At 46.7% G+C, this 27229-nt stretch overlaps 1 protein-coding gene across 4 annotated transcripts in view; it reads right to left on the bottom strand.

The window, feature by feature from the left end:
- The window catches only part of NDEL1 (nudE neurodevelopment protein 1 like 1), a 99431-nt gene extending 80433 nt beyond the window's left edge, over nt 1-18998 (bottom strand). Inside the window, exons 1-2 of one of the 4 annotated variants that reach the window (XM_058703111.1) lie at nt 18918-18998; nt 1853-1904 (exon numbers count right to left, since the gene is read on the bottom strand). The gene's annotated coding sequence lies outside the window, so the exon portion shown is untranslated. Of the gene's footprint in view, nt 1-1358; nt 1475-1852; nt 1905-6617; nt 6768-10694; nt 10749-18917 lie in introns of those variants that run through there. The other 3 variants (XM_058703110.1, XM_058703109.1, XM_058703113.1) reach the window with 3 other exon arrangements.
- Nucleotides 18999-27229: the final 8231 nt, after the last annotated feature.

Raw genomic sequence — 27229 nt, 5'->3', positions numbered from 1 at the left:
GACGCGGTGTGGCAGGGGCTGGTCCCTGAGTGAATATAGGGTTTGATGTCACAGCATTGATTGCCTTCCTCCATAAAATTGTCAAGGCCCTTAAGATAAAGGGCTGCTATATAAAATGCAACAGAGATATGAAAATAAAAACATCATAATATATGCAAATGCCTTGAATAGAGAAGTTTATCTTACTTTCTGGCCTAAAGTGGGGCATTCAATAAATATTGGTTGGAGGGGCGCCTGGGTGGTTCAGTTGGTTGGTCCAACTCTTCATTTCGGCTCAGGTCATGATCTCACGGTTGGTGAGTTTGAGCCCCGCCTCTGTGCTTGGGATTTTTGCGCCCCTCCCCCCTTCAAAATAAACTTAATTTTTTTTTTTTTTTGAGACAGAGAGAGACAGAGCATGAACGGGGGAGGGGCAGAGACAGAGGGAGACACAGAATCGGAAGCAGGCTCCAGGCTCTGAGCCGTCAGCCCAGAGCCTGACGCAGGGCTCGAACTCACGGACCGCGAGATCATGACCTGAGCTGAAGTCGGATGCTCAACCGACTGAGCCACCCAGGCGCCCCTAAACTTAATTTTTAAAAATGTTTTACATAAATAAAAATTGGTTGGATGCATGACTGCTAAGGGGTCTGCAGAATGCCCAGCCTTCAACCAGATAAGTTCCCCCAAGATAAGGGATGGTAACCAGTTCACGTTTGATTCAAAAATGCTCCCCTCTGGTTGGTCCTTGACCCTGGAGCCCGAACAGCCGAGCCCGAGGTAATCCTGTACCACCTTGAAGACAAGAGGAAATTCCTTTGTTGCCTTTCTTGCATCCTCAGTAGCTTCTAGAACACACAGTGCTCGCCAACCACACAAAGCCACTGGGCCTTCCAAACCTCAGCTCTGCTGTCTGAATCTCTGTCCCCTAAATTCCAAACTCCAGGCGTCTGTGAGTCCACGGAAAGACAGGGATTGGGTATGATGACTTTGCTATGGTTTAGGTTCCAAACTCCCTTGCTGCTCCTTCCCTTTCCACTGTGTCTAAGAATGCCGCCTGCTTCCGGCCGGAGGACCACATGTCTCCAGGGCCCCCCACCCTCCGCAGGCCTCCGGGCTGGCTTGCTAAGAAGTGGCCCCGTGCAGGTGAGAAAGAGGACAATTCAGGTTGAGGTTGAAACAGGCCTTCCTGTCAGAGTCCAGCTCTGGTGCCTGGAGGGAAAGGGCCCTCGTCCTTATCCGGGGTGGGGTAAACTGAGGCTTGAAGAGTCTTTGCTTAGCCTCCCTCACCCTCCCCCCCCCCATTAATAGAACCTGACATCCTGCCACACTCCCATGAATCTCTTGGAACTGCCCCAATTTCTTCCCCAGCAACCTACCTGAATGGCGGACTTCCTCCCATTCTGGAACCATCTAGAGCCTCCTGGTTTTCCTGGCTTCAGAGCCTCCCCCCGCCATCCAAGCCTCTGTCTTCACTGTCAGCCCCGGCTCCCACCCAGCCCTTTGTGTCACTACCCACACCCCAGAGCGCCAGCTGCCTACACAGAGAAGGATAGTACCACACGCTTAGTTGCTAGCTTGGGTAACACCTGGCAACCCCAAGGGCTGTTGACATCACACCTACAGAAACAGCGTGACTGTCCCCAGACAGAAGCAATACCTGCTCACATACCTTTTACAGAGGCAAAGTGGCGCTGGTTTTGCTCACTCCCAAACCATTCTAATGAAACGACAGGACTTTAAGGAAATGGGAGTGTTTCTTACCAACCTGTGCTGATCGTACCAGGCAATTTCAGCCAAAACCCATTCCCAGGGAAGCCAGTGAGTCAAAGCGACCCAGACGGGACGGAATGGCCGTTCAACAAATACTTACCGAGTGCCTGTCCTGTTCTGGGCTCCAGGAATAGAGCAGGTCATGAAACAAGCTTACAGAAAAGAAAGGAAACAGAAAAGAGACATTAGCATGTCGGGGTAGTGAAAGATACTGAGAAGAAACGAATAGGCTAGAACTTTTCAGTGTTTTCATATTTAGGGTGGCATTTAGGGCGACACCTGGCACGGAGCAGGCATTCAACATTTGCTGAATGGGGAAATAACCTTGCAACGAATGTTCTTAAGTTCTAACATATTTTCATTGCTCTCTGCTGCGGAGCACTTCCCCTTTTTTCTTCCCTTTTGTCGAAGCAGTTTTGCCATTTAGAACTCCGATAAAGAACTCTACCATAAAAAAAAAAAAAAAAAAGAGTAACAAGCAGCAGTTGACAAAATTTAAAAATTCAGGCAGCTAACACACATATCGTATTTCCACCTTGCTCCTAATCAAACACATTCCAAGTAGAACAGCGTGTGTACAAGCAGGGGAGGGGCAGAGAGAGCAGGGGACAGAGGATCCACAGAGGGCTCTGCGCTGACAGCCCCACGCGGGGCTCAAACTCACCGACTGTGAGATCATGACCTGAGCTGAAGTCGGACACTTAACGGACTGAACCACCCAGACACTTTTCGGTACTTTTGAACCAAAAGTAATTAAATGTATATTTTTTATTAAAAAAAAAAAAAAAAGAATGCATCCAAACTCAAAGCAAGATAATTTCCTCGAAATTCCTTGCAAATGATTTTAAGTCTGTGGCTTTTAGGATCTTTTTAAACTCCAGCCTTGAAGCCAAGCCACTCTGTCAGATACAAGAGTCAACGTGGAATAAGTTTCAACAGGAAGGCTCCCACTTGCGTGGCACAGATCACAAGAATTAATTTCTTCTGCTAGGGCTCCCTAATTAGCCCCGTCTGATGGGGTCCCCTCCCGTAAACATAAGTTCTGCAGAAGTCTAGTCTCCACCCTACAATCTTTTCTTTAACAAAATTTTTTAATGTTTATTTATTTTTGAGAAAGAAAGAGACAGAGCATGAGCAGGGGAGGGGCGGAGAGAGAGGGAGGCACAGAATCCGAAGCAGGCTCCAGGCTCTGAGCTGTCAGCACAGAGCCCGACGCGGGGCTCGAACCCACGAACCGTGAGATCATGACCTGAGCCAAAGTCAGATGCTTAACCCACCGAGCTCCCCAGGCGCCCCTCAACCCTACAATCTTTTCAGCTTCATGTCTTCGAAACACCTGTTAACTGACAACGTAATGATATTTGGGATTTTGAATGGCAGAACTATCTTGGAGGTCAACTATCGCTAACTTGGAATATCAGGATTGCTTTTCTGCAGCTCACGTATCTGGAGGCCACTGTCTCAATAAAGGGGAACAATACCCTGACCGTTGACGGTTATACCCTAACCTGAGTCCATGGGATCTCGGAGGACATTTCACACTAGCCTTTGTCGATTCCTACTCAGTATAATACGGGAACAGGTCCCCGTGTCCACTTTGAAAATTACAAAAGGGGGGTTTTGTGGGTTTTGAGGCGCTGTGACAGCAAGAGGCCCAGACAAATGCAAAAGGTGGTCAAAGGGTGGCAGGACCACCCCCCACCCCCAGCCAGAGGGGAGGCCCCGCCCCTCCTCAGGGCTCCCCACCCTGGTGGGAGAGCCCAGTCAGCCTCTGGCTGGAGCCCTTCCCAACCACCGCCTTAGGAATTCAGGAATGTATTCCTCTTGGCCAAATCAGCCCCCTCACATTTGATTTTGCTCATTACTTCCCTTCTCGGAGCCTCAGTTTCTTCCTCTGTAAAACGAGCAGGTTGAACCCGATGATACTTGCTGTCAGTGCCTGAGAGTCAGGATGGAGGTCCCAAGCACCCTCTCTGGGGGACCTGAGGTCTCTGCCTCTCCTTGGCCAGTCTGCCCTACAGTCATTCCTAGGTCAGTGGGGGCAGGTCGAATTCTTGTCACGCTCCTTTGCAATGCCCTGGGGAGTCCCTGAACTTGCCGAAAGAACTATCTAAAGTCTGGTGTTTTCGTCTCCTGTGGCCGCTGCCACTAATTACCACAAGCTTTCTGTGGCTTAAAACAACACAAGTGCGTGTGCTTTCCTACAGTTCTTGCCCAAAAGGGGACCTACAGGAGGCAATCAACGTGTCAACGTGTCATCAGAGGCTGGTTCCTGCTGGAGGCTCCAGGGGAGCATGGGTTCTGGCCACTCCCAGCTTCTAGAGACCTCAGGGCTTCTGAGCTCTTGACCGTCTCCTCCAGCAGCTGTTTCTGGTGTCACATTGTCTGATTTTGCCACACACACACACACACACACACACACACACACACACACACACACGGCTTGCTCTCCTGAGGACTCTTTCGATTCCATGTGACCCACCCAGATATATCAGAATAATCTCCCCTTTTCAAAAGCATTACCCACATCTGCAAGGCCCTTTTTGCCCTAGAAGGTAACACAGTCACGGGCTCTGGAGGTTAAGGATGTGGACAGCTTTGGGGCACTGTTTTTCTAGCTGCCACAAACCATGTTCTCTGACTTCGGCTCGGGTCATGATCTCACGGTTCGTGAGTTCGAGCCCCGCGGCGGGCTCTGTGCTGACAACTCAGAGCCTGGAGCCTGCTTTGGATTCTGTGTCTCCCTCTCCCTCTCTGCCCCTCCCCTGCTTGTGCTCTCTCTCTCTCTTTCTCTCTCTCCCTCAAAAATAAACATTAAAAAAATTAAAAATAAAAAAATAAGATAAAATACCAAGTGTCTGTGTCTGTACCATATAACATCACTTTGCAGGCCACCAGTCGTACAAAGCCCACCCGTTGGGGGACAAAAATAGAATCTGGCCTGCTGGCTTTACAGAAGAGGGTGATTTGTCCAAGAGCGCACAGCAGCAAAGAGCAAAATTTCAGCAACACCCACAACCTCTCTCCCCCGTCTCCGTGCTCATTAATCACAACTTGAAAGCATGTCAACGTTTTCCGAATAGCACTCCCACATTGGTGATTCATATCGTCTAATACTCAGGTCCCCTTAGGTTACACTCCTGGGTATTTTATATTTAGAAAGTGGAGCGTCCTATGGCTTCCCCTGTCGACCAACATTCCTGGCATCCTATTCATCTGTGTTAAACAGCTGCGTGTTAACTTGGTGCACATTTGGACAGCACCCAAGGGCCGAGGAAGAATGAGCTGAGAACGGAGGTCAGTGGCCAGTGGTGACCTTGGACTGCGCTCCCTGGAGTCTGTCCCAGCTGCAGGCTGGACCTCAAAAACCACTTTAGAGAAGACAGCATTGCTTTCCATACGCACAGCGTGGGATGATATAATTGCTCTCCTCTTACATAACAATCGGCGTGCAAGAAACAATAAAAATAGCTTTCATTTATTGGATACTCGGTATGGGACAGGCCCTGTGATAAGTACCCGCCAAACATCCATTCACAGCAACTCTGTGAAGTAGCTCTTCGTGTCCCCACTTTACAGATGAGAAAACCAAGTCTCAGAGAAGTTAAGCAACTTGTCCGGATCACAGGGCAGGCATGACAAAGTCTGTATTCATAGAGCCTCTGAAGACACGAGAGAACGAAGAAATCCACCTGAGATGAGGAGGAAGAGTGGAGAACCAAAAAGGCTGGGCAACCTGCCCGAGGACACACAGCTAACAGGGAACCTGCTTAGGATTCCCTCTCTCTCTCCCCCACTCAACGCACACTCTCTCTCTAAAATAAAATAAAATAAAATAAAATAAAATAAAATAAAATAAAATTCCTCCCAAAATAAAATAAAAATATATCCACACAATGGAATATCATGTTACCACTAACGATGACATCATAGAACAACGTATCATAATATGAAGACAAATTAGGATTAGTAAGTCAAAAGCATGACTACAAATTAAGATGACTCTGCTTTTATTTTTGTAAGTACATGGCTATAGAAAAATTGATTTATATTTTCTTTTTTGTGCATACCTGTAATTTCCAAATTTTCTACAGCAAATACAGATTACTTTCTTAATCCAAGGAAGGGAAAAATATCATTAAAAATTAGAATAACAATGAGATATAACTTTCTGCTAATCAGATTAGAAAACTGTAAAAGAAATGATAATGTGGGAGCCCGGGTGGCTCAGTCTGTGAAGCATCCAACTTCGGCTCAGGTCATGATCTCACAGTTTGTGGGTTCGAGCCCCGTGTCAGGTTCTGTGCTGACAGCTCGGAGCCCAGAGCCTGCTTCGGATTCTGTGTCTCCCTCTCTCTCTGCCCCTCCCCAACTTGTACTCGCTCACTCTCTCAAAAATAAAATAAACTTTAAAAAAATGTTTAAAAAAATAATAATAAGATAAAATAAATGATAATACTCAGTGCTGCTAACAGTATGAGAAAGCCAGGGTGCCTGAGTGGGCTCAGTCAGTTGAGTGTCTAGCTCTTGATTTCAGCTCAGGTCATGATCCCAGTGTCGTGGGATCAAGCCCCACATGGGGCTAAGATTCTTTCTCTCTGTTTCCCTCTTCCCCTCACCCCCACTTATGTGTGCTGTCTCTCAAATAAAAAAAAAAAAGTATGAGAAAGCCAATGCTCTTGTACAACACTGGTCAGAGTGCAAATATAACTATCACAGTTACCAGGGTGGATTGAATACTTGTATCTTTACTTCCTCTTGAAACACCACAACAAAGACAGGACAAGAATCCTAAAAGGCAGAAATCCACCAGGACAGCAGGACAGTGCACAGAAGAGAAGACAACGGTGGACACAAGATGTTACCAGAATCTGGGGAGATGGAAGGTAGATTGGTGAGTGGTAGCTGTTGGAGTGGATCAGAGAAGTCTGGAAACTGAATGCCAACCAGAAGCAAGCAGTGTTGTGCCTCTGTCCTACCGACAGGCTCAAGAATTGGAGGTGACAGCTTATGTCAGAAGGTGGTGTGGGGTGGGGCTAAAAACAGGAAGATCTGTTGAAAGTACAGCGTGTTTACAAAACACTCAGAGGCTGATTTCACAGCCCAGGCAATTGATAAGCCAAGGTATTTATCTTTCCCACCCTAGTAGGAGGAGGACATTTATTCTCTGGAGAAACTAAACCAGAGAAGCTCCAGACCAGAGGGCAAGGCTTAGTCACCATACCACAAAGAGAAGGGAGATAGAGGGAGGGCAGATCCTTCAAAGGCTGCATATTGAATGATGAGATCCCAGCTTCCTTCCCCTGACAGCCCCCCAAGAATGCCTACAGCCTAGCTTGTATCCTCCAGGCAGGAGATCAGAGACTCTCTCTCAACAGAACCCAACTGGCTCCAGAGAGGTCTCCCAACCACAGCACCTGGTCTGCCCACCAGATTGCCTCAGGGAGAGGCCCAACAGCCAACAGGATCCTCCACCCAATCCCTCCCCCCACACCCACACGGAGCCTCCAATCAGCTTCTAGTTCCTTGATCATAAAAATGAACATTTAGCAAGGAACCCACAAACATTTGAAAAAGCCTCCAATATAAAAGATAGAACAAAATCACACAAAGGAAACAGGAGTAGTAGATACAATGGAGGGAGCAGAGATAAAACAGAAAAAGAAAATTTATCCTTACCTTTAATGTTTATTTATTTTTGAGAGAGAGAGAGAGAGGCAGAGAGAGAGAGAGAGGGAGAGACAGAATCCAAAGCAGGTTCCAGGCTCTGAGCTGTCAGCACAGAGCCCAATGTGGGGCTTGAACCCACCAACTGTGATATCATGACCTGAGCCAAAGTTGGATACTTAACTGACGGAGACACCCCAGAACCCCAAAAAAGAAAGACTTTAATATCTTCAGAGAAATAAAGATATCATCACATCCATAAAACAAGAACGTGGTGCTACAAAAAAGGAGCAAGACAAGAACCTTTTTTTTTTTAATGAGGGTTGAAATTAAAATAAGCAGTTTAAAAAAAGATGGCAACAGAGATGATCTGATGTGTCTGTTCCTAATGAGAAAATGTAAAAGCCCTGTTGGAGGGGAATCAGTGATACATATGTAAAAACTAAGAAAACAAAAAACTGAAGCAACTGTCAACTCCAGGGGGGAGAAATTAAACAAAAGGAAGGAAATAGTAACAATAAACTAGATAGCTCTGAGAACCATACTTACAGAGTTATAGCATAACATACTTCTATAATGTAAACTGAACACGATTTAACCAAAATTTGTGATATAACCATACCAGGAAGATGTGGGAGCAATGATATAGATAGGGTGATGTATCCTTACCTTTCGTAATAAGTAAATAAATAATGACTACAGTAGAAAAAAAGAACAGCCATACAAGCACTTTAGAAACAACAAAAATAATTACTAGTGTTTATGTCTGGTAGGGAGAACTTGGAAGTGGGAAGATGAGACAGGGAAATGCTATTTTTTTTTTTATTGTGCGGCTTTAATAAAAAAAATTTAAATAAATAAAATGTATGACATTTATTAGAGGAATTTGGATGAATGAATTAAGACTAAATATATGCATAACCTTTCATCCAGCAGTCAATTTGTAAGAATTTATACTAAGGTGGGGCGCCTGGGTGGCGCAGTCGGTTAAGCGTCCGACTTCAGCCAGGTCACGATCTCGCGGTCCGTGAGTTCGAGCCCCGCGTCAGGCTCTGGGCTGATGGCTCGGAGCCTGGAGCCTGTTTCCGATTCTGTGTCTCCCTCTCTCTCTGCCCCTCCCCCGTTCATGCTCTGTCTCTCTCTGTCCCAAAAATAAATAAAAAACGTTGAAAAAAAATTTAAAAAAAAAAAAAAAAGAATTTATACTAAGGAAATAATAGGGCTAATATGCAAAGATGTATGTTCAGTGGTGGTTACTGGAGAATTATTTCTTATTATACCAATAAAGAGGAAATAGCCTAAACATCCATTAGTAGAGACTGAGTTAATAAATTATGGTATGTCCACACACTGGAATACTACACGGCTGTTAAGAAAGACAAGCTAGAGGGGTGCCCGGGTGGCTCAGGTGGTTAAGTGTCTGACTCCTGATTTCGGCTCAGGTCATGGGTTCCTGGGATAGAGCCATGCATTGGTCTCTGTGCTGACAGCACAGAACCTACTTGGGATTCTCTCTCTCCCTCATTATCTCTCCCTCCCCACATACACACTCTGTCTTACTCGTTCAAAATAATTAAATAAACATTAAAAAAAGACAGACAAGATAGATATTTATAAACTAATATGAGGGGTACCTGGGTGGCTCACTCGGTTGAGCATCCGAATTTGGCTCAAGTCATGATCTCATGATTTGTGGGTTCGAGCCCAGCATCAGGCTCTGTGCTGACAGCTCAGAGCCTGGAGCCTGTTTCAGATTCTGTGTCTCCCTCTCCCTCTCTGCCCCTTCCTGACTCTAGTGCTCTGTCTCCGTCTGTCTTTCAAAACTAAATAAATGTTAAAAAAAAAAAAAAATTTTTAAACTAACATGAGATGATACTCAAGTGATATTATTAAAGGAGAAAAGGTTAAAGGACAGTAAGTAGAGTTGGACATAAGAAATATTTATTGTAGAAGTCTAGTTAATTTCCAGAATATAGAATATAAGAACTCCTATAACTCAACAACAACAACAACAACTCAATTGAGAACTGTGTGAAAGGGGTGCCTGGGTGGCTCAGTTGGTTGAGTGTCCGACTTCAGCTCAGGTCATGGGTTTGTGGGTTTGAGCCCCTGCATCAGGCTCTGTACTGACAGCTCACAGCCTGAAGCCAGCTTTGGATTCTTTGTCTCCCTCTCTCTCTGCCCCTCCCCTGCTTGCATTCTCTTTCTCTCAAGAATAAACATTAAAATTGTTTTTTATTTTTTTTTTAGTCTAGAAATCTATACGCCAAAAATGTCCATAGTCATCTTTGGAGATGGAATCATGCAAAAACCTTCACTTTCCCTGTATTATTGGGGTTTATAGCAACTATCATACCAGTTTAAAAAAAAAAAAAGGTCTAGCTCCATTTAGAAAATGAAATAAAAGTAGGAGCATCTGAGTGGCTCAGTCGGTAAAGTGTCTGACTTGTGATTTCTGCTCAGGTCATGATCCCATGATTCGTGGGTTTGAGCCCCAAGTCGGGCTCTGTGCTGTGCTGACAACATGTAGCCTGCTTTGGATTCTCTCTCTCTCTCTCTCTCTCTCTCTCTCTCTCTCTCTCTCACTTTCCCCTGCTTGCACTCTCTTTCATAATAAATAAATAAACTTTAAAATTTAAAAAAAAAAAAAAAACGACCTAAAAGTAACCTCATGTCCTGAAGGATATCATCTTACAGTTTACAAAACACTTTCGTCATCATCGTCCTGCTTCAGCATCACAGATCCCACAAAATAGAGACACCGTGTCATTCCGTAGACGAGAAAACAGGCTCATGGGCTCGGAGAAATCTACCCATGAGTGAGACAAGGAGCCAGGATTCGTGGCAATCTCCTAACTTGGTCAGCTCAGTGTGATTTTTAAGCATCACAGGGACCGTGTCTCAGTCAGTCCCAGATAAACCTGTCTGAACCCCGGAAACTCTCTCTGCACCCCAGGAAGAAGCTACCCGGGCAGCCCAGGAAATAGAAAAACAAATCAAGGGATCTTGGGGAGACGTGGACAGGCAGTGTGGTTTCAGGAAGCCACCCAAGCAAAACTCTCGCGTCACGGTCAGAGAAATAACCAGCTTCACATACTGACCTCAGCCTTTGACAGCTCCCCGCCCCCCAAACATGGACAAAGAGGGTCCTCAGACCATCAGGACCCCTCGGCCCTGGTGTCTCTCGGGTCCACCCTCGCCTGGCCCAGAACTTCTCCGATCACACTCTCCCACCCCGCCTCGTGCGCCCTACCTTCCCAGTAGCAGGACGGTACCTGGTCCTGTGTCCCAGGGCTCACCGATCAGACCAAGAGCAGCACGCTGGGGGGGGGGGGGGGGGGGGGGGGGTGGCTGGACCCGCTGAAACAAAGCGGAAGTCAACAGGAAGCGTGAGAATCACCTTTTGACAGAGGCACACGGGCACAGGAAGTGGGTTGTGGCCTGAGGGCTGGGGCCGGGCATCTGGAAGTGAGGCAACCCTTCCACCTTCCCTGGCCTCTGAGGAAGGGAAGAGAGAGATCAAGCCTCACTTACCTCCTTGGCCACACTTTTTCACGGCTCCCCATTTTCACTACACACGCATGCACGCCCCCGTCCCCGTGTTTGGACGGGACCGGAAGGGCAGGGGAAAGGCTGTCACTCACTAAGGACGGGAGACGCACAGAACACGGGAGAGGGTGAAGTCAGACTTGGGGGTCCGAGTCTCACTTTCCCCATCTACGAAATGGGGGTGATTCCAGGGCTGGCCTCACAGGTCATGTGTGCAGCGGGCTTCACGTATGTCCCCCTGGAGTCCCTTCAGTGGGTGCTGGTGTCCTTCCTCCTCTCTGCCTCTCCAGACCTGCCCCCATTCCTCAATCAGGACCAGATCAGACCACCCCTGGTCTGGGGACTCACCCTGAATGCTGCCTGCAGGCCTCACGTATCATTTAGTCGCACCATATGGGAGAAGCACTTTTTTTTTTTAATTGTTTATGTATTTGTTTTGAGACAGAGAGAGAGAGAGCAAGGGAGGGGCAGAGAGACAGAGCATCCCAAGCGGGCTCTGTGCTGTCAGCGCAGAGCCCAACACGGGGCTCAGTCTTGCAAACCGTGGTATCATGACCTTAGCCAAAATCGAGAATCGGATGCTCAACCGAATGAGCCACCCAGATGCCCCTCTGCATCATTTTTAAGAATCGCTACTGAGGCCCTACACTGACCATTCCTTTCCCGGGGTGATGTGTGACCTCCCCGGGGTCACCCAGTGAGCGTAGAGGCTGCATGGATCTGTCTCTGTATCCCCAGGAACATTCAGCAGAACGCTAGAAGTTAATCCATAAGTGTCACGAATCTTCCAGATGCTATGGAAACAACACTGTATTTAAAGTGCGCAGGCAGGGGCGCCTGGGTGGCTCAGTCGGTTGAGCGTCAGACTTCGGCTCAGGTCATGATCTCACAGTCTGTGAGTTCGAGCCCCACGTCGGGCTCTGTGCTGACAGCTCAGAGCCTGGAGCCTGTTTCAGATTCTGTGTCTCCCTCTCTCTCTGAACCTCCCCCATTCATGCTCTCTTTCTCTGTCTCAAAAATCAATAAAGGTTAAAAAAAATTTAAAAAAAAAAATAAATTAAAAAAAATAAATAAATAAAGTGCGCAGGCAAACTCAGGAGCCTGGGCTGAGGACCCCACACCAGTGGGCAGGAGGCTGTGGCAAAGCCCTACATGAGGGCAGGACCAGGGTAAGCCTTGCCTCCTCTTAGCGCCTCTCTCACAACCCCCGAAAGCCCTAAAGATGTGAAATGGGGCAATAAACCAAAGCTTGATGTGCCAGGAAGTCTAGCTCCTACCCACCCTATCCATTTCCAGAAGGATCCCTGCTGAGCCCGAAGTAATGCTCAAATCCCCCTCAAAAGCAATTCTTAGGCTTGTCACCAGATCAGGAGACCAGCCCTCCTCCCAGCTCTCTGTCCTCACCTCCCAAAACTCCTTCTTTTCACATGATGACACCTTCTTCAAGATTACTCCCTCCAATGTACCACTCCCCAGGGTGCCCACCTAGCTTATTCTTTTTTTAAAGTTTATTTATCTTTGAGAGGGAAAGAGAGACAAAGCAGGAGCAGGGGAGGGGCAGAGAGATAAGGAGACACAGAATCTGAAGAAGGCTCCAGACTCCGAGCAAGTGTTCAGCACAGAGCCTGACGTGGGGCTCGAACCCACGAACCGTGAGATCATGACCTGAGCCAAAGTCGGTCACTTAACCAACTGAGCCACCCAGGTGCCCCTCTTCCCATTTTTTTAAGTTGCTATTTTTAAATAATCTCTCCGCCCAACATGGGACTTGAACTTCCAACCCTGAGATCAAGAGTTGCATGCTTTTCCGGCTGAGCCAGCCAAGCACCCCTCTTCCCATTGTACAGACGAGGAAACTGAGACCCAAAGAGGCCACACAGCTTGCCTAAGGTCACACAGTAAGTGGACTCACACTCAAACTTGCGTTGCAGACATTTCAATGACATTTCATTCTAGGAGGCTGTAAACTCTGAGGACAGAGCCAAGGTTTGCTCCTCTCCCACCTCCCATGTGGCACAGAAATGGGACCTTGCAGGCAGTGTGTTCAAAACGTTAAAACTACTGAACATGAGTCATCGCCAGGGAGCTGGTTAGAAATGCAGGACCTCGGGTCCCGGGCCAGCCCTACTGAATCAAAACTCATGGGGTGCCTGGCTGGCTCAGTTACTAGAGCATGAAACTCTCTTCAGGGTGTAAGTTTGAGCCCCACTTTGGGGGTAGAGATTACTTAAAAATAAAATCTTAGGGGGCACCTGGGTGGCTCCATTGGTTGGGCATCCGACTTCGGCTCAGGTCACGATCTCATGGTTTGTGAGTTCGAGGCCCCCATCGGGCACTGTGCTGACAGCTCAGAGCCTGGAGCCTGCTTCAGAGTCTGTGTCCCTCTCTCTCTCTCTCTCTCTCTCTCTCAAAAATAAACATTTAAAAAAATAAAAATATTTTGGGATGAGCACTGGGTGTTGTATGGAAACCAATTTGACGATAAATTTCATATTTAAAAGATAATAAAATAAAATAAAATTTTTAAGAAAGATAAATAAAAATAAAACAAATAAAATCTTAAATTAAAAAAAAAACTTGTATTTTCACAAGGGAACCAGTTAGTTGGTTTATCAAAGTTTTCAACCCACAGCGCTCTAAATTGAATTGAACAGATGGCACTATACAGCCACAGAGAAAGCAAACATATAGGGGGGGAAAAAACAACAACACCCTTACAGGGCTCTTGATCTTGAGGGATTCACCGCTGGAGGAAGCACAGAGCCAAAACGTTAGGGCTCAAGGCTCCCCCTGCCTCAGTTTCCACTTCCTAGGTGCTCAAGCAAGATCTTGGCCCTCCAAGTCTGGATGGCAACAACACATCTTTAGAGCGCCACCTGCTGGTTGTGTTTAGGTATTCATGATACGTTTCATCCCCCTCCAGAGAGCCGCAGCTCAGGGTCTGCTGCGGGTTGAGCTGTCTCCGGGATTCTCATCGTCCTTGCCAGCCTGGTTTATTTCTGCTCCTTCTCTGGCCTTCAGCATCCACCATTCACTATTTCTGTTACTCGTTCAGATAACCCGTTCTTCTATAAACGATAATGTGGTACCCCACGCTTGAGTAGTTCCTTGACCTCAATTCAGTTCAGCTCAATAGGCATTTCTTGAGCTCCTATTGGGAGAAAAGCGTATGACTTCAACCAAACATTCCTTATCTCATTAACATTAAAGCAAAGGGTCAAACCAGGCACTTAGTGTTCCAACCAAGGCATAAAGATTTAAAATGGATCCCTACCAGGGGTGCCTGGGTGGCTCAGTCGGTTGGGTGTCCAACTTCAGCTCAGGTCATGATCTCACGGTTCATGGGTTCAAGCCCCACGTGAGGCTCTGTGCTGACAGCTCAGAGCCTGGAGCCTGCTTTGGATTCTGTGTCTCCCTCTCTCTGCTCATGCTGTGTGTGTGTGTGTGTGTGTGTGTGTGTGTGTGTGTGTGTCTCAAAAATAAGTAGACATTAAAAATTAAAAAAAAAACTGATCCCTGTCAGAAAGTATTTGCAACATCCACATGGACATATGTCTATTTACGTATGCTTACATCCATCTAAAACAAATAAGAAAAGGAAAGCATCCAACTAGAAACCAGCAAAAGGTATAGATAAGTTCATAGCAGAAGAAATACAAATAGGCAAGGGCATTTTTAAGAAACATCTCTACTTCTATTCTTTTAAATTTGATTTTAAAAATTATTCTATTTTCCCCATTAGCTTCATAATTACACATTCTTTTACCATTCCTTTAATGATTATCAGGAGATTATGTGGGGGAGCCTGGATGGCTCAGTTGGTTGAGCATCCAACTTCCGTTCAGGTCATGATCTTGCAGTCCATGAGTTCAAGCCCCACGCCAGGCTCTGTGCTGACAGCTCAGAGCCTGGAGCCTGCTTCGGATTCTGTGTCTCCCTCTCTCTCTGCCCCTCCCCCACTCACACTCCGCCTCGCTCTCTCTCTCCTTCAAAAAATAAAATAAAATTGGGGCGCCTGGGTGGCGCAGTCGGTTAAGCGTCCGACTTCAGCCAGGTCACGATCTCGCGGTCCGTGAGTTCGAGCCCCGCGTCAGGCTCTGGCCTGATGGCCCGGAGCCTGGAGCCTGTTTCCGATTCTGTGTCTCCCTCTCTCTCTGCCCCTCCCCCGTTCATGCTCTGTCTCTCTCTGTCCCAAAAAAAAATAAAAAAAAAAAATAATAAAAATAAAATAAAATAAAATAAAATAAACATTAAAAAAATGACTGTTGTTTAAAAAATTATGTGCCTCTTTGAAATATTAATCTACCATAACTTGTATGTTTACCACTCCCCAGATAGTGCAAGAATCTTACAATTGAGCTCCACCTACCCCCCTCCTGCCTTCTGGTTATTATTGTCAAGTATTTTAATGCTTCACATATTTTTAAACTCTTAAGATATTATTTTTCTACACAGCCAATATTCACGTATATATCCAATGCAGTTACCTTTTGTCATTCATTCATTCCTTCATTCTTTGTTCCCATTGGGAACATTTTCTCTCCCTGTTTTCATTTGTAAACCTCTCTGTTCCACCTTCATTTTTGAAGAATATTTTTCTCTATATAAAATCCTAGATTGGCAGCTATTTCTTTCAGTCATTTAAAGATTATACCATGTAGCCTTTTGCTCACTCCTGAGGCCCATAGACCATGTGGCCTTGACTTCCACTGTCTCCTGGATCCCACCATTTATCTTGAAAATGAGCTCTCAGTATTGTTATCACTCCTCTACAAGTAATGTGGCTTTTTTCTCTCAGCCAATTTTTTAAAATTCTCTTTTCTTCTGTTTTCAGAAGTTTGACTACAATGTGCCTATGGGGGGATTTTTTGGTATTTATTTTGCTTGAGGGTTGTTGTTTCCTGAATCTGTGGTTTAATGTCTTTCATTAATATTATAAAATTTGTAATCAGTAACTCTTGAACTACTGCTTCTGAACCAGTCACTCGCTATCCTTTACTTGAATGACTCCAGGGAAATGTATTTAGACCTCTATGCCATATTTCATATTTCCTTATTTTCCAACCTTTTCCCCTACTCCATACTTCAGACGATATATTTTCTACTGACCTATCTTTCCATATACTAATCCTCTCTTCTGTTGTATCTAATCTGCTGTGAAACCCATCTATAGAGTTTTTTATTTCAGTAATAGTATTTTGCAGTTTCAGAATTTCCACTTGGATCTTTTTAAAAACTATTTGTAGGGGGATGGGCAAAGTGGGTGAAGGGGAGTGGGAGGTTCAGGCTTCCACTTATGAGGTGAATAAGTCACGGGAATAAAAGGCATAGCATAGGGAATATAGACAATGATATTGTACTAGCATCATATGGTGAGAGGCAGTAGCTATACTTGTGCTGAGCATAGCATAACATATAGAAAAGTTGAGTCACTGGGGCGCCTGGGTGGCTCGGTCGGTTAAGCGTCCGACTTCGGCTCAGGTCATGATCTCACGGTCTGTGAGTTCGAGCCCCGTGTCGGGCTCTGTGCTGACAGCTCAGATCCTGGAGCCTGCTTCCGATTCTGTGTCTCCCTCTCTCTCTGCCCCTCCCCCGTTCATGCTCTATCTCTCTCTGTCTTAAAAATAAATAAACGTTAAAAAAAAAAAAGTTGAGTCACTATGTTGTACACCTGAAGTTAATGTAGCATTGTGTGTCAATTATACTCAAATTAAACACTTTTTCAGTGTCTCTAGTTATTCTTCTATGTTCTTGAATACATTAGAGTCCATTACAATAATAGTAATATCTTTTTCTCCTTTGGATCTGGTTCTATCCTCTGCTTTTCTCTTGGCTTTTGTTTCTATAAGTCTTGTCTCCTAGCTTATCTGTTAATTTTTTTTTAAGTAGGTTTCACACCCAGCACAGAGCCCAACATGGGGCTTGAACTCACAACCCTGAAGTTGAGACCTGAGCTGAGATCAAGAGTTGGGTGCTTAACCAACTGAGTCCAGCCAGGTGCACACACATACTCCTCCCCCTGCTCCCCATTAATTTTTGTTATATGCTGAATGCTGGGTAGAATGAAAAATTGTAGAGGCTCCACAGGATGTTATTTTTCCAGAAGATATATAAATTCTGGTTGACGTTCTTCCAGGCAGTTAGAGTAGGGTCAAATCATATGATCCAATCAGGACTCAGACTACCAGGCTTTGTATGGGCTGGCCCATGTCTGGATTGTCCTTACTCCTAGGTCATAGCCCCGCAGGAGTCTCAACTGAAACCCTAGAGGATTGACCAGATTCTTCTTTCTTGCCAGATCCTGAATTCCAATTTTAGGCCACCATTTTCTGCTCAGCCTCAAGGCCTCCCAAGCACATCAGCAAATTCCTTAAGGAATTTCTTTAAGGAAAGCAGTGGAGAAGATGCCCCTTACCTCAAAGTGGTTTCTTTCTCTACAGGACCCTGGTTACTTAAGTTCTGCCCATGTTAGCTACTCTCTGAAGCCTTAAAACAGCTGTGCATGCGAATGTGAGTGGGTGTGGGTACTTATGTGTGTGACCTAATTTTTACATTGTTCTCTAAAGGAATCCTAGTCTGATACAAGCCACCGTGTCTTGACCAGAGGCAAAACTCAACGAGGACGCATTTTTTTTCAAGGATAACTCAGACTCTTCTGTGGAAAACAGACCATAGGGGGCCAGGTGAGGGAGGAGAGGGGAAGGAAGAAGGAAAGTTAAAAGGCTATCCTGAATTCCAAACAAGTTGCTGATAGTGTCTTGAGCTAGGATATTGACAGTGATCACAGAAGTGGAAGATTTCAAGACTTTTTTTTTTTTTTTTTTGGTAAAGATAAAGTTATAATTATACCAAGGTGAGGTGAGTTTAGGGTGACAAGAGGCAATCCCACATGCTGCTGGAGGGAGTCTAAACTGGTACAACATTTTAAAAAAATATTTACTTACTTTGAGACAGAAAAGTATGGGGGGGGGGGGGCAGAGAGAGAGAGGGAGAGAGAGAATCCCAAGCAGGCTCTGAGCCATCAGCACAGAGCCCATTGCAGGGCTTGGTCCCACTAACCAAGAGATCACGAACTGACTTAAGCCACCCAGGCGGCCCTAAACTGGTATAACATTTATGAAAGGACATATGACAATATTTATCACAAGTATTTAAAATTACATTATACTCTGACTCATCAGTTCCGTTTCAAATAATTATTTTAAGGAAGTAACACCAAGATTTTGCAAATTAAAATGGTGCAGAGACTTTTTATACTAGGAGAAAATTGGAAACAATTTAAATGTCAATTAATACATTAAATAAATGACTACATCTATTAAAAACAAGGGCATAGGGGTGCCTGGGTGGCTCAGTCAGCTGAGCATCCAACTCTTGATTTCAGCTCAGGTCATGATCTCAGGGTCATGGGATGGAGACCCACCTTGGTCATCATGCTGGGTGTGGAGTCTGCTTAAGATTCTCTCTCTTTCCCTTTGCCTCTGCCCTTCCCTTCCCCTGCTCCATCTCTTCAAATAAATAAATAAATAAATAAATAAATAAATAAATAAATACAGGTATAAAAGAATGTTTATTGGGGACCACAAGCTAACACTAAAAAAAAAAAAAAAAAAAAAAAATCAGGCCCTGAAAGTATTTATACAATGCAATCTCACTTATTATCTTACTATAATTATACATTATATAATACATCATTACCTTAACATAACCATATATGGTATGTATATATATATATATATTATTATACATAAATAGGCTGGAAGAATAAACACCAAAATATTTATGGTGGCTATCCGGACAGGTGTTGTAGAGCTTATGTGTTTCTTCTTCATGTGCCTTTTATGAATTTTCTACATTTTTCCCCCCAACAGTAGTTCTATTTCTATAATCAGAAAAAAATATACATTTTTTTTTTCCACTCCCGACTCTGTCCCTGACTCTAGCCTTACCTGTCTCAAGCGCTGAGGGCTCTCAAATGTCAGGGAGGCTTTCAGTTCTGGGATGAAAGGCTCATTTCCAGCTCTCTTTCCCCTGAAGCTGCCAGAGCCCCCCAGAAGGTGGGAAGAAGTTTCCCTTCCACTCAGGGCCCTGAGATCAAACTTCTGTCCCCGCTTCTTTAGCCTCCCTGCCGGCACCTGTCCCAGAGCGCGCCTGCGCACCGGGGGCTGGCGACAGGCAAGGGCGTTCTGTGAGTTTCACCATCCCGAGAGGCAGTGGGGCGGGAGCGCACGCAGGTCAGGGGCGCTGCAGGTGCGCAGCTCCGCGCTGGGGCGTTCCTGCTCGCCTCGCCCGCTGCCCCACCCCTGCTTCTCTCCCTCCGCCCCGGAGTCCGCACCCACCACCCGATTCTTGCCGGTTTCATCCTCACGTACGTCCAAGCTCTGTGCCTCCTGCTCTTAGGATTCTTTTAGTTGATCCTACTCTGGCTTCAGGACCAAAGGGCTCTCAAGCATTTAAACCCAGCCTTGAGCTCAGCCTGAGGTGGCTTCTTTCCTGCTGTGAGATCCCAGGCCTCTGTCCCCCACCTCCCAGGCCACCATCCCTTATTCTCACGTCCCAAGTCAGCGCGTCAAGGTCTGTGTGCACCATTTCAGGCGGACTGCAAAGCGAGCCTTTCTTCCGCCCCCCCCCCCCCCCCAATTCCCAGTATGTATTAAACGTGCTTTTTATTAGAAGTATAATTAGGGGCGCCTGGCTGGCTCAGTGGGTAGAGCATGGGACTCTTGATCTTGGTGTCGTCAGTTTGAGCCTGACTTTGGGAGTAGAGATTACTTTATTTAAAGAAAATATTTTTAATATAATTTATTGTCAAATTGGCTAACATACAGTGTGAACAGTGTGCTCTTGGTTTTGGGGGTAGTTTCCCGTGGTTCCTTGCTTACATACAACACCTAGTTCTCATCCCAACGAGTGCCCTCCTCAATGTCCATCACCCATTTTCCCCTGGTAGATTACTTAAAAAAAATAAAATATGTATTTAAAAATATACTTTTTAATATTTTGTATATATTAAATATATATTTATATGTATATTTTATATATTAAAATGTGATTCCATTTATTTTTTCAAGACAAATCAAGTAAACAGTTGTACGTGTGTGGCACTCTGACATGGCAAAAAATACCAGGACAAATGCGCTAGATAATGGCACATTCCTCCACGAGTCCCTCCCCCTTGCCCAGACCGTCTTCCCTCCTTCCCTTCCCAGACTCAGCTCCTGCAGAATCTGCCTAAGATCATGCTTTTTCAAAGACAACACTGGTGAACGTCGGCGACAAAAGTATGGCTCTGACCCCGCGGTGGCCTCGTTGAGCTTCTCGCTCCATTAGGACTCTGAGGAGGGAACTCTGGTGTGGCTCCCAAAGGAGTTTCGAATAGAAAGATGAACGACCGTGTTTCCTGAGCTTCCCTTGCCCCAGCCCCCAGCCCCACACACTTGAGCTAGGGGCTTGTGAAGGTAGATTTGTTCATTTAACAAACATTGATTTGCTGGGCTCTGATGACACCGGACCCCGTGCTACAGAGGTGAGTCATCATCACCTCCTCCTTCAAGGTCTTAAAAGATGGAGATGGGGGGGGGCGGCGCCTGAGTAGCTCAGTCAGTTGAGCATCCGACTTCGGCTCAGGTCATGATCTCGTGGTTCGTGAGTTCGAGCCCCGCGTCGGGCTCTGGGCTGACAGCTCAGATCCTGGAGCCCGCCTCAGATTCTGTGTCTCCCTCTGTCTGCCCCTCCGCTGCTTGCACCTCTGTCTCTCACATTGTCTCAAAAATAAATAAACATTAAAAAAATAAAAAAATAAAAAGATGGAGATGGGGGCCCCGCTGGGGGGCCGGCTGTGATGAGGTAGAAAGGCATTCGAGCCAGAAAGAAAAAGAGCATGAAAAAAAATCACAGATCTCCAATAGCCCAAGGCCTTCAAGGCATCTGAACTGAAAGCCACCTCTGTGGCCACGCTTCATGACGTGAGACAGCGAGGGCAGGGCAGTGAGGGCCTTGTGTGGAGGCTGAGTGTGTGGGCTTTGTACTGAGGGCAGCAGGGAGCCACAGAGGTCCTCGGAGGGAGGGAGGGACAGGGAGAGACCTGTGGAAACACTCTGTGGCTTCTGCAGACCCTGGCGCCATCGGGCTAAGGGGGCTGAGGGCCGAGGTGGGAGCTGGGAGTGTGAAGTGGCCCTTATTCCTCCTACCAAGCCGTGTGCCCTGGCGGGGCTGCCCTCAACCCCGACAAGGAGCATCTTTGTTTTCTGTTCACAGGCCCCAGGTTTCGCCTGTGCTACCAGCAGCCCCAGGCTGTGTCATAAATGGGGGAGAGCCCCAGGGGGTGGCACAAAGGGAACAGGTAAGACAGAGATTTCAGAGGCCCCAGGGAAGCCTTGTGGGGAGGAGGTGAGCCCAGGAAATTTACAGGCGCACGAATAAACTGAAACCCCAAAGCAGGACTCAGAGCCAGCTGTGAAGGAAGCAAGGTCAGGGCCTGATAACTGCACAGGGGTGGAGAGACCCTCAGGGCTGTGCTCAATTCTGGGTCCTCCCCGGGCCTCCCTGTGGGGAGTGTGGCCTCACCGGGGAGGCCTGAGGGGCCGGGCTATGCTGGCTGGAGCAGCGCATCTTCAGGGGTCACTAAAGCCTTGGCCTCTGCCCTGGCTTCCCTGGGGACCAGGGGATCTTCCGCTCCTTACCTGGGGATGGCTGGGCTTTCCCAACTGCCCATAATCCTCAGGCCGATCAAGAGGCTCATGAGCGGAGGCAGGGCAGGAGGAAGGTCAAGGATCACGTACACACACACACACACACACACACACACACACACACACTCAAGAATCAAGGAGATGCCCACCTCCTATCTCACAAGCGTCATTTAATTGCAACTGCCATGAGCATACACAGGGGCACAGCCAGCTTGCCCCCCGCCCCGGCCTTTGCCCTGCACCCCTGCTATGACTCCACCCTCATCGAGAGCCAGGACTGAGCCAGCCTCCACTGGCCCAATATGAACAGTCAATGCGATGGCTTCCCTTCTCCTGACCCAACACAGCCCTCGGCATCGCTGATCAGGCCCTGGTCAATGATCCAGGTGTGCCCACAGGCGCATGTTCAGCTGAGGAAGATCATTGTCAGGTGTCTCTTCACGGAGGGCAGTGATATAAAGCCCAAGAGCCTCTGCCCTAGCAAAGGTTTGCCTTACCCCTTGATCCCATTCTTCCTCTTTTCCGTCCCCTTCCCCACCTCCCCCAACCGTCCACTGCCTCAGGGCGCAGCCTGCAGTTTCTGGCTCCAAATTCACGTCCCCTGCACGCCCCCCACCCCCCCGCCCAGCCTTTTTGACCTTTGATATTTGGAGTGACTTTTACTTTTATTAAAGTGTTGGCCTTGGTTCAGAATGGCAGGAGTGACCATCTTCTCAGGGTGGCTCCGGCTCACCACCCCCACCCCGTCCCCACAGCAGGTGGAGAAAGGGTAGAAACAGAGAGTGTTGAGTTTTGAGTGTCCCTGCTGCTGGCCACCCAGAGTCTCTCCGGGGAGCAAGAGACCCAGGACCCGCAGGAAAAACTCACTCCCCTGGGGTTGCTGCAGACGGACACCGTAGATGGTGGGGACAGAGGAGCACTGTCTAAAAGAGCCACCTCAGCTTCTGGTCCTCCGCCATCCAGCCTGGAGGCAGAAGCAAATCTCTAAGCTGCCCTCGACCCCAGCCATCTCCCAGGCCAGAGGTTCCCAAACAGACTGCCCCTTGACATTCCCTGGGGAAACTGCGAAAAACTTCGATTCCAGGGGCACCGGGGTCGCTCAGTCGGTTAAGCGTCCGACTCTTGGTTTCGGCTCAGGTCATGTTCTCATAGTTTCGTGGGTTCGAGCCCCGCGTCAGGCTCTGCACTGATCGTGTGGAGCCTGCTTGGGATTCTCTGTCTCCCTCTCTCTCTCTGGCCATCCCCCATTCGTGCTCTCTCTGTCTCTCTCTCAAAAAAAAAAAAAACCCAAAAAAACCCCACAACAACTTGGAGTCCAAAAACTCGTTTTCCATGTACGATCATGGAGAAAGCTCCAGGATGGAGATTCAAGTAAGACAAGCAAGATGCAGACGTGTGCACGTAGTGTGCTATCTTTTGATTTAAAAAAAAAAGCGGGGAAGGAATACACGTCAGTGTCTATATTTGCTCGTGCAGATATAAAGTTAAACGCACAGGAATAACCACTAAGGACAGTGGTGACCTCTTCTAAGAATTGTGGTAGAACATACACAACATAAAATTTACCATTTTAACCATTTCTTTATGTTTTCTTTTTTTAAGGTTTATCTTTGAGAGAGAAAGAGCACGACCTGAGGAGGCACAGAGAGAGAGGGAGACGGACAGTCTCCGCACTGTCAGCACAGAGCCCGACGCAGGGCTCAATCTCACCAATCAAGAGATGGTGACCTGAGCTGAAGTGAAAAGTCTGACGCTTAATCGACTCAGCCACCCAGGTGCCCCAACACTTTCACTTTTAAATTTTGTTTTAATGTTTATTTAGTTTTGAGAGAGAGAGAGATACAGAGTGTGAGCAGTGGCGGGGCAGAAAAAGAGAGGAAGACACAGAATCCAAAGCAGGCTCCGAGCTGTCAGCACAGAGCCCAACGTGGGGCTCGAACCCATGAACCATGACATGGTGACTTGAGCCGAAGTCGGACGCTCAACCTACTGAGTCACCCAGCACCCCATCACTTTTTCATTTTCAAATTATCTGAATGCATTACTTATTCAAGAAATTAGGTTTTCTAGCATTTTTTTCTGACGATTTCCAAACATACGGCAAAGTTCAAGGAAGTTCACAGGGAGATCCGATATATGCAATACCCAGATTCCACCATTACCATTCACTATTCTTATATTATCATGTATCTATCTGCTCATTTATCCATCCAATTAAAAAATTAACATAGATGGGAATGCAAGCTGGTGCAGCCACTCTGGAAAACAGTATGGAGGTTCCTCAAAAAACTAAAAACAGAACTACCCTACGACCCAGCAATTGCACCACTAGGCATTTATCCATGGGATACAGGTGTGCTGTTTCGAAGGGACACACGCACCCCCATGTTTATAGCAGCACTATCGACAACAGCCAAAGTCTGGAAAGAGCCCAAATGTCCATCGATGGATGAATGGATAAAGAAGTTGTGGTATATATATACAATGGAGTATTACTCGGCAATCAAAAAGAAGGAGATCTTGGGGCGCCTGGGTGGCGCAGTCGGTTAAGCGTCCGACTTCAGCCAGGTCACGATCTCGCGGTCCGTGAGTTCGAGCCCCGCGTCAGGCTCTGGGCTGATGGCTCGGAGCCTGGAGCCTGTTTCCGATTCTGTGTCTCCCTCTCTCTCTGCCCCTCCCCCGTTCATGCTCTGTCTCTCTCTGTCCCAAAAATAAATAAAAAATGTTGAAAAAAAAAATTTTAAAAAAAAAAAAAAAAGAAGGAGATCTTGCCATTTGTGACTACGTGCATGGACCTGGAGGGTATTATGCTAAGTGAAATTAGAGAAAGACAAAAGTCACATGACTTCACTCATGAGAACTTTAAGAGACAAAACAGATGAACTTAAGGGAAGGGAAACAAAAATACTATAAAAACAGGGAGGGGGACAAAACAGAAGAGACTCTTAAATATGGAGAACAAACAGAAGGTTACTGGAGGGGGGAGGGGGGGATGGGCTAAATGGGGGAGGGGCACTAAGGAATCTACTCCTGAAATCATTGTTTCACTATATGCTAATTTGGGTGTAAATTTAAAAAAATAAAATTAAAATTAAAAAAATTAATATAGAATATAGATTCCTAGGCCCCTCCCAACACCTGCCCTTTCAGCAGTCAGCCAGCCTCAGCCAGGATTCTCTCCTTGTCTGGAAGCTCCCTACCCTCAGAGAGATCTCTCTAAGGGAGGTCTTATGAGGCCACAGTGGTCTCCAGACCCATCCCCAACCCAGCTGGCCTCTTTCCCAGAACGTGCTTCAGTCCCCCAGCGATACCTCCCCTGCTGAACTGGACACAACTCTCCAATGTGACCTGACCAGAGGAGAGGCCACTGCGCCCTCCTGCCCTGAGCTGACAGGTGTGGTTCCAGGCACATTATTTGCACCCATTCCTGTAATCACCATAATCCTACAGAGTAGGTAACCTTATACCCATTTTTCAGATGAAGCCACTGAGGCACAAAGGGATTAGGTCATTTACCCAAAGGTGCACGGCACCTTCTCTTTATATAAACACAGCCAAGTGTGAACGCTTGGACGGTGGTCTTCATTTCCCAGAGCTCCCTACTATCAAACCCTATAGTGTAGATGCTCACACTCTGTCTCTCTCTCTTAAAAATAAATAATAAACATTTAAAAAATAAAATAAAATAAAATTGAATTCTTATTTTGGAATACAAAACCATGACAGGGGTGCCTGGGTGGCTCAGTGGGTTGAACCTCCGACTCTTGATTTTGGCTCTGGTCATGATCTCACTATCATGGGGAATTGGCTTTGCATTGGGTTCTGCACTGGGCAGGGAGGCTGCTTGGGATTCTCTCTCTCTCTCTCTCTCTCTCTCTCTCTCTCTCTCTCTCTCTCTCTTTCTCTCTCTCTCTCTCTCTCTCTCTCAAAAAAATAAGCATTCAAAAAGAAGGAAAAAAAGGCCAGCCTGGCTCATCCCCTCCCCTGGAGACACACGGGCCATTGATGATAAGTATTTGAGTCTCCTTTTCCGGAACCCCCAGAAGCCCTAGGCAGAGTCATGAGTCAACCTACCTAACGGACCCCTGGAAATGCTCATGAAGGAGAGACATTTGGGGAGACCTCTGGGACTGGAGTTGCAAAATGAAATATAGGATGCCCAATGAAATTTGAGTTTTAGAGAAACAACAGATACCTTTTCTCTGCTTGCTAAATCTGGGACTGCCTGGAACACCTCACCTTCAGCTCCTCAGGGAAGAACACACAAGACTGTCATGACAGTCATCCCTGTGTCCCTGGGTGAGGTGGCTGGGAGCACTCCCTTGACCATCCTCCCCAACCAGCTTCAAGGTGCCCATAGAGCCAGGCCATGATTAGACAGGTCAAGGAGGGGCCACCCTGGGGCACCCTATAGAATCAAACTCATGCTTGACTGAGCCTTAGATTCAGGAAGCTCCTTTTTTTTTTTTTTTTTTTTTTTTCAGGAGAAAACCACCTTCTTTTTTTTTTTTTAATATTTATTTGTTTTTGAGAGAGAGAGAGAGAGATGGAGAGACAGAGTGTGAGTGGGGGAGGGGGCAGAGAGCTGTGAGCTGAGAGCTGTCAGCACAGAGCCCGAGACAGGGCTCGGGGCTCAAACTCACAAACTTTGAGCTCATGACCTGAACCAAAGTCGGATACTCAACCAACTGAGCCACCCAGGAGCCCCAGAAGAAAACCACCTTCTTGACGACTTGGCCTCCAGTCCTGAGCAAACTATGAGGGAATCCCTCGAAAGGTTTCCAGCACCCCCACCCCCTCGCTTTATTCCTGCCTTGTTTTTGATTATTTTTTCCCGATCACAGAAGAAACACACCTTCCAGGGGAACATTCAAGTACCACAGAAATGTAGAAGTTAGAGAGTCCCTCCAGAGATAACTACGATCAAGTTTGATGTGTCTTATTCCAGATCTTTCTCTATAAGAAATTGCCCAATTTCCATAAATAGAATCACGTTTTATGGACGGTCCTGAAACTTACCTCCATTTCCCATGATGTCAGGGATTTCTTTCCAGGCAGGTTTGCGTTTCTAATTCATTGGTTTTCACGCTGCCAATGGTTCTTCATCTCCATGGTGTTTGGTCTTTGGGAGCTCTGAGCCCCTTTGAGTGTTTGATGAATGGCAAAGGCACGTGGGCACATCACTCAAATATTTGTATATTACTTAGGGTGTTGTAGCCTTGCTGAGTCTGATCTGACCCCTTCATTCTGTGCATGGCAGGGGAACAGGGGTCTGGGGGAGGACAACTGAAATGGGCCCAGGACGGTGAAGGACCATGAAGATAAATTTCTTTTAAAGTTTTTTTTTAATGTTTTTTTATTTTTGAGGCGGCGGGAGAGGGGCAGAGAGGGAGACACAGAATCCGACGCAGGCTCCAGGCTCTGAGCTGACAGCACAGAGCCCGATGCGGGGCTCGAACCCACGAACCGCGAGATCATGACCTGAGCTGAAGTCTGACACCTAACCGACGGAGCCACCCAGGTGCCCTGAAGACACATTTCTTATTGTTGGGATGGGGAGACCCACCTCT

Source organism: Neofelis nebulosa, chromosome 16, assembly GCF_028018385.1.
Source record: "Neofelis nebulosa isolate mNeoNeb1 chromosome 16, mNeoNeb1.pri, whole genome shotgun sequence".
Taxonomy (NCBI): domain Eukaryota; kingdom Metazoa; phylum Chordata; class Mammalia; order Carnivora; family Felidae; genus Neofelis; species Neofelis nebulosa.
The sequence above is the reverse complement of the archived record's forward strand: the minus strand, read 5'-3'. Positions and strand labels throughout refer to the sequence as shown.